Source organism: Chaetodon auriga, chromosome 9, assembly GCF_051107435.1.
Source record: "Chaetodon auriga isolate fChaAug3 chromosome 9, fChaAug3.hap1, whole genome shotgun sequence".
NCBI lineage: Eukaryota > Metazoa > Chordata > Actinopteri > Chaetodontiformes > Chaetodontidae > Chaetodon > Chaetodon auriga.
The window spans coordinates 10,051,183-10,066,003 of record NC_135082.1 but is presented as its reverse complement, the minus strand read 5'-3'; positions in this window follow the sequence as shown (position 1 = coordinate 10,066,003).

Below are 14,821 nucleotides of genomic sequence, written 5' to 3'. Positions count from 1 at the left end.
CGGCTTCAGCACGCTGCAGCCATCCAGAGGGTGAAAAGAGTGTGCCGTGTGAGAGCAGCAGGCCCCTTCGAGTTGCCTGAACTAGCTCCACTCCATTGACGCAGAAGCTGGAAATGAGCTGTAGCTTTGTGTGTTTTGTGCTCAGGATTGTACTTCAGAATCAGAAGTCCCCGGTGTGCTTTTGTGCACATTTTGGAACATTGATGAAGACAAGCCCAAGGAATATATCCTTGTCAGTTTCATCCAGCTGTATCGACATCCATTTTGAGTTTCATCAAAACCGCACCTGTGCAAAGTTGATCCAATCATCGGCTTGTTTGTTGTGAAAATTCTTTTTTTCTGTATCGATTCCCTCGACTTTTATTACTCCAAACACAAACTGACTGTGACGTGTCGATGAAGCTGCTGGCGGCGGTAGACAAATCCTACCTGGGCTGCACACACTCTGCTTGATGATTCATTTATTTGTTTGTTTAGTTGGTTATTTATTTCCTTGTCTGTATTACATATATTCAGCTTTGGGAATTTCATCTGTGTGCATAAGGGGTGAAACAAAGAAATAACCTCCATTAACTGGAGGAAACATTTCATGCAACAGTCGTTTCTCATTTTATTGTTCAGCCTGGAAGAATTATTATTATTATTATGAGGATGCAAATATAGAATGTGTTATTGTGTGCTGTAGTGCTCATTGTGTACATTGGTGTGTGTGTGCCTGTGTGTTGCATAGAGATAGCAGGGTGTCATGCTGTGTCACACCCCATGATTAGTGACATCAACTACCGGAGAGGCTCCACTCTTTCTCACTCTGACAGCCAAAGGCCTACTGTATAATTAACATCTCTCTCCTCTTCCTCTCTGTCACCCTCTCTCCTTCTCTTTTCCAAGCTAGGTGTTCCAACAGTGTTTTTCTGTTTGTGTTTGCCTCTTCTCACCCAATTCTTCTTGTTTATGACTTTGAAACAAGGTGTTTGAAGAGATTTCTCATCCACTTAAATGGGATTTCCAGCATGTCTTATTTATGCGACATCAGACGCACAGTGCTGCACTGAGACCAGGACGGCCCACTGGACTTCAGGAGTCGCCACACACCTGCGCTCTGAGCTCGCACCTGATGAATTTTATCTTGGGAGAATGAAATCATGTCCCTGGGTTTTAGGAGCTCAAGTAATCAGTCTTTATCTAAAATTAAATCTGGATGCGTCACCTGTCCTGGATCTTTCAGGACCAGTAAATCACATCCCAAAATTACGATGTCCTTTGAAAGTGTAATGTCTTCAGGACTACAATAAAAAAAATCTTCAACAGCGAAATAATGAAGATTCTCTGCAACGCCTGCAGGTGAGCTATTGAGGGTGCGGAAATATTATGCAAGGGAGACGAAGACATTTTGATGAGAAAATAGAAAGCATGAAAACAAAGAGATGGAAAGAAAGCGACGAACAGGGGGAGGATCTGGCTCCAGCCTGGAGAGTCACTGACAGTGAATGCTGGTTAATGTCGTTCAGGTGCAGATTTCTCACATGCTCTCTGCCTCTCATTCAAAAACTGTTGATGAGCAGCGGCATCACACCTACATGAGTGGACACACGCGTACTGACATGAAACATGTTGACAGATTCTCCAACAGGGACAGCTGATTAGCAACAGGGCCGAAGACACCGAGACAAACACAGGTGGATTAGACATTTAGCCTGGATCTGTCACAGACAGACCAAGTCTTCTAAAAAAAAAAAAAAAAAAAAAATTCTAAGCTCCCTCATTACTGTTGCTTCAACACGTCAAGCTGTCCACATAATGCAATTTACAATGATATTTAACCCTCAAAATTCTTTGCAATTCTCAAGACAATTGGGTCTTAATTTCAGACAGGTGTAGAAAAACGCAGGCTTTATATTTCTAGCTAGCTAGATAATTTTCTGATTGAGAGCAGCTGTGCTCAGAGAGGGGGAGGCTGAGCCCAACCTGTCGGCCACAGCCTGCAGGCACACAGACACACACACGACAGACAAGAGACAGGAGATGGAGGGAGAGGGAAACACAAAGACACAATGGGAAAAAGGTGGGGAAACTGCAGATCCCCACATAAATATGAACTTCATGGCTACAAACATGAAATAATTTTAAAAGAGTGAGGCTAAAGCTGAAGGTTTCCAGGAATAAAGTCAACATCCTCACCTGCTGATCACTCATGTAGAAGACACAGAAAAGAAGAAACAGCATTGTGTATTGCAATGTACAGATAGTCCTGTATGTTGAGTTTGATAAGGAAAAAGAGTCTTTTTCATTCTAATATAACCGTTTGGCTGCTAACATGCTTGGACATGCAAGCCAGATGTTAATATTCTTACACCGTTGATCTTGGGTGTTTGGTTTTGTCAAGCCTAAAAAAAGATACCAGCCTCAAACCTCCCTTTGTTGGACTATCACTCGTACTACAGACAGCTGAGGTACACTTGCTAAGCTTGAACTGGACCAATTGCTGTGTGGGGGATGGGTTTTATGAGCGGTCAATTACAGCAGTAGCCTGAAATCTGCACTGCAGAGGCGGCATACTCATGATACTGATTCATGATTTAGTGATATTTATGAGGAAACAAGATTAGCAACACATTTGTAAATGTTGGGCTTTAGGATGCAGGGGGCACAGTGGATACCTGGGGTGTGATTAAGCTGCAAAAGGCTGATTTGATGTTGTAGTAATGTGTGTTTGAGCCCAGGGTCTAGTGCTTGCGAGAATATTCTGGTCATAACTTTGGTTGGTTTTACTTGAGTTGAAAGTACTGTTTGTGTGTGTCATGGTGGTGTTTGCTATTGATTTTCGCTGTGGGCATTTTGTTCTCTAAATTAGGTCTGATCTCAAACTCTCTTCTTGTTTTCCTTTGCATTTCAATAATGCTGTTATGAAGAGAGGTAGTCTAACTTTGTTGCAGTGTCTCCTCCTGGCATGTGAGCCATGTTTTTCCAAATAGAGGAGGAAAGGAAATCAATAGCGGTGAAGATGCTGCTGCCAGCTCGTATTGGAGGGACGAAGCAAAGTCTCGCAGCCATCAGGGAGGTAATGCTCGCTTCTCTTTGGAACACCTTGAGTAAACCACCTCAGCCTGTAGGCCAGAGTCAGACATGTCCTCATGGATGTTGACTCTCTCTCATTATTTTTATCTTAGAAGTGACTTGTAATTCACCTGTCTCTCTTTCTGTCCTGTCTTACACCTGCCCCTTGTTGCTCCGTGTTGCATACACCCACAAGCAGCTGCAGGCGGTGGCTGCACACATTTCTACGTGGGAGTTTTCTTCCGCTCACATATGAACGAAGCCATACACACAGACACGGACATGGGTGCACATAAGCCTCAGCACACACTCTCCGCCCACAGAGATGTTGCAAGACAGAAGCCCCGTTCAATAGTATGTAGCACCTCTTGTCACTCATCCATCCAGCCCTCAGGCCGACTATCTCGGTAGGAGTGACTGGCACTCACCACAGGATGAGATTTGCAGAGTCCACAACACACTGACAATACACAGAAAGTGCCTCAGGACAGTCTTAGTGCTTGCTTGATTTCCAAACACATACTGACATAGACAGATGCATGTCTTTTTAACCACACACACACACACACACATACACATATGGCATGGTCAAAAAATATTTGGAAAGAAAGGAAATTAAGCATCTTAATTCTGTGACCACTGGCCAAAGAATGTCATTGATTGGCCAAGTCACTCCCCTGACTTCAGTCTAACTGAGCATGTGTTTCTGTTCGACAACTGTCGGCTGTCGGCTCGTGGTTTTACCTTTCGTGGATATTTCAACTCAGTCTGTCGTTTCAAAGTTGTTGCGGACATTTGCACTTGTGTTTTCAGACCTGGCAGGCACAATTTGCTTAAATTGAGAGATATTTTTTTTCTGTTAGAATAAAAAAAATAAAAAAATAAAAAAAATCCCAAGATGGCACAACCATGACCCGATACTCTGACTGAATAGTATGAGTTGCCTGTGTTGGTTGGGTTGGTTCGGTTTAGCCACGAGGAGTGACATTGGTCACAGTGAGGATAAGAATATCAGGGTAAGCCAATCAGAGGCAGGGGCAGGCAGGTCATGCCTTCACCATCCATCATAAACAAACAGATCCATTCAGTTCACAAAACATGAGCACGTTCAATGAATGCGCTGGCCACAGAGTCTTTCTTGTGTTTCCACTGTGGCCTCAAGTTGTGAAATTTTAAATCCTGCACGTAGTGACTCTAAATTCTGTTAACTTCTTTAAATATTTTCTAATCTCTTAAATCGATGTAAAGAAAGGGCAACAGTTCTCACATTGTTCATCTGATGTGCATGTAAACGGTCTCAAATTAAAGGTAAAAGTCAGAACTTTAACCCAGTTGACATCGTTTTGTCTAAAATTCATTTTGCTGCACTAGAGAGCCAATAAAACAAAGAAAGTACAGTACAGGCGGACAGACGCAGATACTGCGGCCTGAGGCAGGACATCTTAAATACGGCTGCAGCACTTCAGTGGTCAGTACACACATCACGGCTCACAATTTGAAGCTTCACTTATCCCATTAGCTGTTGATTTATAACTGGTAATGCAGTTATATTGCTCTGTAAATGAAAACGTATGAGGGTATGATGAGTTATTATCACACTGGAGCTTTATTGGAGCTTCCACATCTCTGTGGTGTTGAGGGTCACCCAGGGATCGAGCAAACAGGACAGTCAATCATGAGACAGAGCGTGTTAGCCCGATGCTCTCAAGATTAACTGTCCCTGTTTGAGATATGTGCTTCCTCATTGTTGTGGGAACAGAAAAGTTGCTCTGCTGCCAGACCTCCTGAAGTTAAGGGAAAGCTGGCGCCCTGAACCCTTCTTCCCTTCCTCTGTTTCCCATCTGTCCATCCTGGTGGACGGAGTCGGACGACTGCCTTGAGGGGAAGATGGATGGAGGTAGTAAACAGGCGCTAGAGACAGAAAGAACAGAGGAGAGAGTGAGGGGGAGATGTATGGCAGTCCACATCGTCTCAGACAGAATGACAGATGAGGGGATTATGGAGCTGGGCTACTTTCCACAGTGATCAAAGTTAGGGAGCCTCCCTGCACAATCCAGGTAGACTCCCAGCCAATCACTGTGGTGGAGGGTTAAAATCCAAGGAACAGGAAATACCCTCCATTTCAATGCAATGTTTCACTCAATAGGTCAAAATTCCCTTCTCATACCTCTTCACTGCAAAGCAGTGCCTCAATTGTCATTTCCATTCGTTGAAAAGGAGCTGCTTTTTGACAATAGGAGACATTTTTCATCCCACCAGTCAGCGCATGGTGGTGTATTAGCTGGGAGCTGTGAGTGGGCAGTCTCTTCAGTTTCAGCAGACAGTTTTTCTGTTCTCATTCGTGGTGTCAGAGTTCACTTGAAAGACACTCACATCACTACAGAAATATTCCAAACTTTAAATTCCATCCCTCTCCTTCCCGCAGGCCCAATGCATTTAGTAGGCACACAAATCAAATTTGCCAAGACAGTCACATTACCTAAAATGCATTACTGCAGTAATGGCGCACTCAGGTCTGAATTCATGCTCTGTGTCTGAGCCCCTGAAAAGAGCATGCATATATGCATTTTATGCATATATGAGTACATGTGCAGGTGTACATGCATCAGTGTTTGAAGCGTGCAGGTGTGATTTCAGTAAACACACGGTGAGAAGTAAACCCTGCATAATGGATTCAGCCCCAGTAAGAGTAATCAGTGAACCCTGAGCTCAGCCTATTGAAGTTTAATAACATTCTGAATGTCAGAAAACATGACAGCAGAGAAACATAATCCCCTCTCCCTGTAGAGAGAGGCCGCAAACCAACTCCCCCTCTCTCTCTCTTTCTATCCCTCCCGCTCTCTCCCTCTCTCTCTGTCACACACAGTGACACAGTGTATACACACACATCAGTGCTGGTAAAGCCTTTCAGATAAGCTGGTGTGATTTAAACAGCATTTAAAGAGCAGTAAATAAGGGAGAGATCCAGTTGAACAGAGCTCACATGTGCGATCACCTGCAGGGTTTTGCCACCTTATCACAACCAGGTTCCCTCTGTTTGATAATTGGAGCGAAAGTCCCGCAGCCTCCATGGTATGTTTGTGTTCTGTTCTGAGCTACCAAACACACACTGTTTGATTCACGCACCTTTCCTCTGTGAAATCACAACCTGCTCATAACTGCAGCCTTGAAATCCAGATCTTAATGACTGAAGCTAAGCTAACGTGCAGCTTTGTTAATGTCAAGTCCTAATAATTCTCTGTGTGGATGCAAAGTGGGATCAGACTAGGAAAAGGACACTTGCACAGTGATGGAGATGTCGCTGCTCTCAGACACCTCTTGAACTATCTCTCACAAGGTAACCACATAATAATATTCACACGTCATCCCACTCAAACTCTTGAATTACAGTGGTCAAGTGGGTTTTTGGAAGATCTCCAGCACAGGTCTATCTTATCTTGGGGATTATTTATCAGCGTCAGTGGCCAGTAGGGTGTCCACAGATGTACAACTTCACCTCCAGTCCAGCTTGACTTTTTTTTTTACCATCAAGCCAAAGACATCATTGTTATTTTCCTCTCTTTGCCTCTACCCTTATGTCAATCTAAGAAATAAATCATCAGAATTGTGAGAAGTTGCCATGCACACATTCAGTCAGCCTCTATTGAGGACGACTCAGCCCACGCTCATTCTCAGAGATGATTAAAAAACGGAAGGAATGATGTGAAATTCTCGGTACAGATCACATTTTTAGGCACGCTACAATCTGCAGCAACACAGCCAATAAATTGATTTCATTCTTACCTCATTCCCTTCTCAGATATTGGGCGAATTTGAAATATTTGTAATAGAATTAGGCTCAAGATGTACTTGCATTAAAACTGCTATAATCAATATTTTGTCAACAATGGATCAAGTGATGACATGGATGGAAAAGAAGTTGATCAAACCCATAGAGAATTATTACTTGTTTCTGCAGAGCATTCTTTTTTTCAGCTCATTGTTTTGGTTTCACAGCCTGCAGTTTTCTCTGATGGCTCTCATCAAGCTAGTTTCAACTGGAAAAAGTTCTGACAAACCAACTGCACTCCCTGTCCAACATCAAATGGCAGAAAGACAAAGTTAGCAGCTATAGCTGGTGAACATAGTGGAGTATTTAGCCCTTAAAGAGCTGCATACAGGAGTTGTTGGAGAGAAAAACAGAGTTGAAAGGGACTGTGTGGGACTTCTGTTCATCGGGTGGCCAGAAACACAACTTCACATGGATGCTAACATTGTTCCACATCAGCTGGATGTGCTGGATGTAACATGGCGAGAAAGTGTCAGTGTTGCCTTTATGGCTCATTTCTGCTGCCCCTAGTGGCCAAAGAAAGCTACTTCATTCAAGTTTGTTGCCATGAATGTCACTATGTTCACTTCTGTTTACCTGCAAAAAAGTTATGTAGTATGCAGCTAAGTATATAAACAAAACTTCATCACAGTCCTTGAGTATGCATATGCATTGCTAAAAAACATTATATCACAAGTCTTAATGTCGCATTAACATGTGACTTTTATAGGAAAGCTAAATGAAAAGCACAATGATATTTATCCCGCTCACACTGCTGATTTCCATAATGCAACTCAAAGCCAGCAGTTGATTGCTGACATTAAATAGGAAACACAGGAGGACAGGAAATCATGATGGCTAATGATGCCGCTTGTATCTGAATGCTTCATTATCATGGGTTTGCATTAATTTGGTACGTGAATGCTTTTTTATCGCTCTCCATCGCCCTCCCTCTCCGTCTGTGCCCCGTCACTCTCACACATCCATCTCATCTTCTCTCCACACTACCCCCATCTTCACGTTTTCTCACTGTCCCTCTCTAATCGGTAAAACCGCACATTTGGCTCTGTACAGAGAGTGATGAGAGGAAATGTCACATTCCACTGCAAGCAGCCGACCATCACACTGGAATGTCAATTGGCCGACTGGTGTCGGAGTGGAGGGATGGAGAGATGGAGGGATGAATGGGCGGAGGAGTGGAAGATGACAGGAGTGGCTCTGTTCCATTGTGTCTTTTTTAAAGACATGGCGTTTTTTTGATGATTATTCTAATCCCACCAAGGACCTCTCAGCCTGAACTGGGTGCCTTATCTCCCCTCCGCAGTCTTTCTCTCATTAAAACACAATCACAGGCCACCAACTCTAATAAACCTTCAACTTCCTCTTTGAAAGAGGGTGGGGGAGGGAGTGCAAATACAGATTACAGTAGGTTTGTCTGCTGGCCCCTCTGTACGTGACACAGGGAACAGGAATGCTGTTTCTAATCACTTCTAGTGCAAAAAGGCCATTTAAAAATCATTGGATTTGGTGATTTTTTTAAATCCACGTTGAAAAGGTCACTCTTTAATAAAGGCTATGGGGATTAGAGAGTGCCGAGTGGGATTTAGGCTGTATGTACCTTGATTGTTTTTGGTTGCCTTGGAGAAGTGACTTAGAATGCACTTCTGAAGTCACTGCTCTTGGGGCAAGTTGTCCAAAGTTAACATCAAGCCGAACCCTGGCAGGCATTGACGCTGCAGCCTGCAATCCCTTTAGACTACCATATTGCACCCTCTCTTCCCGTGACACACACACACACACACACACACACACACACACACACACAAACACACATTCTAGACAGGGTTTTAAACCCTCTTTAATCATGAGCTCAAGTGAATATATCAACCCCTGCAGCTCGGTTTAAATTCAAACATGGTGCAGTGAAGTGGGCCAGTTTGTCGCCCGCCAAACAACTTCAACATCTGAGTTTATGTTATGTGTGTGTGTACAAGGACTGGGCAATAAAGCAAACTTACTGGCACTATGGATCTCTAACAGATCGAAATTTACTCTAATAACAGATAACAGCTTCCAATAAATATTTAGTCTGCAGCCCTTTTAATCAATTGGAGAATGGCTCAGCTAATGATATCTCCCTGGACATTCAGCCAGTCAGAATTACAGTCCAGAATTATAAAGTTCCATTAAATGGACACATTTGCATTACTGGTGTAGCTACATGCAGCATTGTAATAAAGACAGAAGAATGAGGCACAGAGAAAGTTCTGCTCAGTCGTCTCACATTGTGAAGTTCCTCTGCTGGCCAAAAAAAAAAAAAAAAAAAAACATGACATGACATGACATGACAAACAAAGCTATTGTTCCCGGGTTGTGATGATTATGCAAATGTGAATAATGATTCTGCTTAACGACAGTACCAAGCTTTTTTTCTCACCATTGATGACAGTGATGGGGAGCGCCGAGATGGTAAATTAGTAAAACATCTGGAGTGGAGACTGCTGCTGTTTTAAAAGATTCAACAAACCGCTGATGTGTAGCTTGTTTTGGGCTGCTGCTGGACCTCTGCAATGCACCAACCAGTTTTTAAGCATTTTCCTCCAGCTTTCACTTCCATTTTGTTCCGTCTCTCCTCCAGCCCTCCCCTCCGTCTGAAATCAACAAGTCCACTAATCACCATCCCCCAATTATATCTGACAGAAAACTGCTAATCAATAACGACTGTCTGCTACCCTTTACAGAAAGCCAATGATCTAAGTGTGAATCTCTTAGAAATCATTTCGTAATGTCCCATTTATCATCCACAGTAGCTTTGTAAAGATATTTATCTCCAGTCGAGCTCCTCTACATGTCTGCCCAATAAATAAATGTAACCAAAGAGGTGAGCCACTTTGACTTTAATTGCCTCAAGTAAGACTACGCGTGAAACCTTCAGCAGTGCTGTTGCTTCTGTTATTTTCTAAAAGTCATTTCACCTGGTCCCTCAGCGGAGCCGCAGCCCCGGCTTGCATGTCAGAGATTCAGCACTATGCTCTGTGCGTCCGGACACAGCTTGAAGATGTAAGGAGAGGAATTTATGGAAATAATATGCATTAAAAAAGATGAGAGAGGAGCCAAAGTCAGAGCAGGCAGCTGTCATTGGTAGTGATTCAGAGGTCTATGAGGCCTCTCACTTTGTTCCTAAATTATTCATGCAATCTGTCAATGCTGCTGTCTAGGCAGACTCCTCTCCCCATGTGTTCAGTGACGACAGAAATCCTGCGCCGTGTTCACTGCTATCTTCTGCAAATCCCTCACGGGAGACACGCACCAAACTCACAAAGCTCCAGCACATGCTTTGGTGTGTGAGTGTGTGTGCCAGAGTGCATACTCCCACTCCTATACACTAATGATATACATGACCACATCGTGCTTGAATGTCGGCTCTTGACTTTTTTTTTCACTCACTTTAGAGCCATTTCACATCTTTGTTTTCTGCTTTTAAGCCTTACGAGTGCTGTCATATGTCTCTATAAGTGTTCCCTCATGCAAATCAGATAGCAAACACACAGTGGCATATGAATATTCAGACACAAACGTGCAAACACGCACACACCATGCTTACAACCGCACAGACGCTCACTGAAAGACACACAAAGAAAGGCGGACAGAGTGCTTCCTCTTTCTGTCTCATCCCAGTGAGAAGAAGCTTTGCTGCAGTTCCTCTTCTCTTTGTGGGGGACTATAAAAGACAGATATTCCTCAGAAGTTGGAAAGCATGTATTATTAAAGCTCTTCCTTAAATAGCCCCCTAAAGTTCCCTCCACCACATGATAAAACTCTTAATATTTAAAAAAAAAAAAAAAAAAAAAGATAAACTTCTTCAAATGAATATTCACACTGAGTGCACTGCGGTCACCTGCCGGGACGTGCTGGTCTAATGAAGCATATCGAGCCCTCTCACTGGGTGCCGGCTGTGTTTTGAGTGGGACCGAACAGCTCAAACTGAGACAGATGTGACCGTGCGTCACGGTGATCCAGGCCACTGTCACTCAGCATTAGGATGGATTGTGTCTCATCTATGCTGGATGACCACATTTTTTTTATTTTTAAGTGGAGTCTCGAGTCTTAAAAACTTAATATGAACTCATGAATTAAATAAAGTAGCTTTGGCGTCACACTGGAGCATTTTCAGCCTTTTAAAGTCAGAGTTTTGATAAATGAGTCTCATTGTGAGCCCTAAGTGCCTGTTTATGAAAGGGGAGGACTGTTGGTTTCTGTGGACATCAGGTGTTTGTACAGCAGCCTCATGGAGGCTCAGGAAAGATACAGGCTGCACACACATTCACATGCACCGAAACGCACCCTCATAGAATCAGAGACAGACATTCATATATTTTCACGCACAACTTTGAATATTGTCTCTGAGTATACAGGATGTCTGCATCCAACAGTGATCTAATTAAGAAATGCCCAGTGAGCATATCATCGCCTCCATGACAACCAAACATCAAAATCTGAGAGTCCCTGTGCTCAGTGATGCTGAGATGCTTCAAATCAAAGCAGTGAGTCACGGTGCTGATGGTGTCCATACAGTATTTCATCTCTTTCTTTCTTTCTTTCTTTCTTTCTTTCTCTCATCCACATCACATCGAACCCTTCACTCCTCCCTGTTGCCGTACACTGTTCCTTTGTTACAGGACTTACTGTAATGGTAAGACCCGCAGGCTGAATGGTAAATATGATCCCATCCACAGCTTTGGCTTCTGCTGTTTCTATTCAGTCTTGGCCTTATCTTGCAGACACACCTTTGCTTCACGACAAACTTAAATCCCAAACTCACCCGAGGTGAGGCACGCTCTCCTGTGAGCACGCTATGATGACATGCCGCTGGGAAAATCATGACCACTTGGTGATGAGATGAAATGGACTGATATCACTGTATTTACTGAAATGTGCGCATTTGTCAAATTGAACTGGCCCCTGAATCACTCCGTCCTCTTATCTCGTTTTCCTCCCTGAATCCCTTCTCTGCACTTCATCTGCACCGGCTCCCCTTTCTTCAACCACCTATTTCCTTCTTTCATCATCTTTATCGTGATCATTATCCTCGCCATTGTCTTGGAACTTGTAGATATGATCTTTCACACAGTTTTTCATTATTCAGACGGTCGTTATTCAAAAGTTATCTCTCCCATATGTCTCCTAACTTCCTGTCATCCTTTCATTTAAACAAAATATCTGTCTTTTTCCTTCTCTACTATAGGCTGAACTTTCAGAGCACAGTCTGACTTGTTCTCTGCTGTCACAGGAAGTTAAAAGCTCTTCCACCAAAGAATTCAAACACTTTTGAAAACAGCACAATTAGCCAATGTAAAAATAGTTACTCCCACTTGTGGCTTAATTTAACTCCTTCACATAGCCTTCAGCAAACTGCCACATCAGGAAACAACGTTGATGTTCAGTAAGACTGAACAAAGGCACCAAGTTGCGAGTTTTAATATAAAAATAATCTCATCATCCGGCAGCATCGCATATATATTCTGTAGCAGCTTGTTCCAAGACTTCATTGAACTTATATGATGTTTATATTGAGTGAAATATTCAAAGATGTTTTTATAGCCACACTAGTCCATCAAGAGGAAATATTCTGGATGTGCATGATTTTCATTTAAATTCAGCTGGACGTGTTTAGTATCTCTGGAATCTTTTGCTTCCTCACTAGAATCTAAAGTAAACTTCTGTGAGTTTGAACCGTGTTGGGCTGCAGGGCATGAGTTTGAAATGATGTGCATGGCAGATTGAGGAGTTGCAACTTCAGGATGCAATGGAAAGATATAAATCATGGATCAATAAAAATAGAGAGGCTGAATCAATCGGATGGCACTGTTGACAAGCAGGTTGTGAAACTTTGCCCCAGAGCAATGAACCAAATCATGCAAAATTCTGTCTGGCTTGCACACACTGCTGCAGGTGATGCCAAACGTGGCGCTCGGTCACACAGCGAATCACATTTAGCGTGGAGCGTGCAGCCAGCCCTGGACGCACATGAAGACACACCGTCAAACATGTGTTGCTTGCACAGCTACAACATATAGATGGAGAATCAAGCGTGCACATGTCACACAAGCCCAGGTTGCTTTTTAAGACTGGCTCTGGGTATGACCTAACATCATTGACTCTCCTTCTCCCTGTCCTTCACATACACACACCATGCACACAGGCTCCATTATAGAACAGTGAGGACAATACGAAAGCAGTCCCACAGCCAGGTGTGTGTCTCAGCAGGCGCTAACTCTACGAATCAGTGAACCAATAGCATGGCATCACGTCTCCTGCAGTGCCCCCCTCCCTGTTTCCTGCTTCTCCTGTCCTTCATCTCCCAGCAGGCGATTCTGCTTCATTTGATTTTTGTGTTTTTTCTATAAGAAATCACTACAATATTAAAGGACATTTGTGTTTTGTGTGTGTGTGTGTTTGTGTGTGTGTGTGTGTGTGTGTGTGTGTGTGTGTGGGTGTGTGTGTGTGCTCCAGTGTCGCCTCAGAGAATTCATAGTGGAGCAAAGGGGCATCTCATCCATCTTTTTTTGACATGTTTAACTGTCAGTCATGCAGCATGGAGGGTCAAATTCTTTTGTTCGCCTCACAAATCATAAGTTTAAGACTTGAATCATTCAAGTAAAGGAAGAAGAAAAGAAAACCTGTTGTCGTCTAATCCTGCAACACAAGGCTCCTTCCTGGGCTGGGTCTCTTTATCTTTTTGTTGTTCTTTTTTTTTCCTTGTTTAGGCCTGTTTCAGAGTATTTATGATGTGTCCATATGGTGCTAACAGAGGCAGGTGGCCAACATGACTCTCAGAGGCACTGTCACACAAGAGCGTACTCATGGGTTTATCATCGTGTTGACACTCAGGGGGATTATACAAAGACAGAAGCAAGCGAGGTTTATCAGCTTCAAACCCACGGGAGCACATACACACACACACACACACACACACACACACACACGCAACAGATATTCACACACACACACACACACACACACACACACACACACACACACACACACCCTGAAAAACTCCTTTCCTCTAAAGAAGAGGGGCATTGCACACTGCAGAAAACACACACACACACACACACACACACACACACACACACACACACACACACACACACATTTGAGCTCTTTGCCTCTATCTTCCTCTCCCCTTCACTCTGCCTCAATTCACCACACTTATATCTGCAGGAATTAGCTCCCTGCGTCTTCTCTTTCATGCTGTAAGGTAAACAAAATGCCTTTCACTTCAAAGACAAAAGTTTCTCAGTTTCCTAATTGATAATCCGACTCTTGACATTGAGCTTCGCCAGGCTGGGTTTTGTTCCTATGACAACAGAGCGGGATCCATCCTCTGATGCTCTCTGTGGCCCTGTTGCTGTTCTATATTGCACAGAGAGCAGGATAGTCTATTTAAGCCAAGACCCTGGTGAGTCCGGGCCGTAATTATGGAGGATAATTATTAGAGATTCACACACATGCACAAACTCATTTGCATTAATGCACTTTTCAGGACTGAAGCACTCACATTAATTCTGAATCTGTCTGTTGCACCTCTCACCTTGACCCCAACCTAACATGAATTCCAACTTTAATCCCAAACCCAAAAGTCGAAACTAGCCAAAATATCCTCTCTGGAGAGGATTTTCTTCATCTTTCTATCCCTGTGAGGGAATTTGGTCCTCTTAGCAGCAGAAATACAAGAGCACACACACACACACACACACATGCACACTCACACACATACACACACACACACACAGAGACACAGCCACAGCCGGTTCCCCCTTTGCGATAACTCCTACAAAACGCCTGTCATCCTTACTCAGTCATACACAAGCAGGGAGTCAGCGCAAGCCGATGGATCAATTTAGTACAGAAAAGCTGTGGCATTCTTCAAATGTAATGGGCTTTGATGTAGACGCT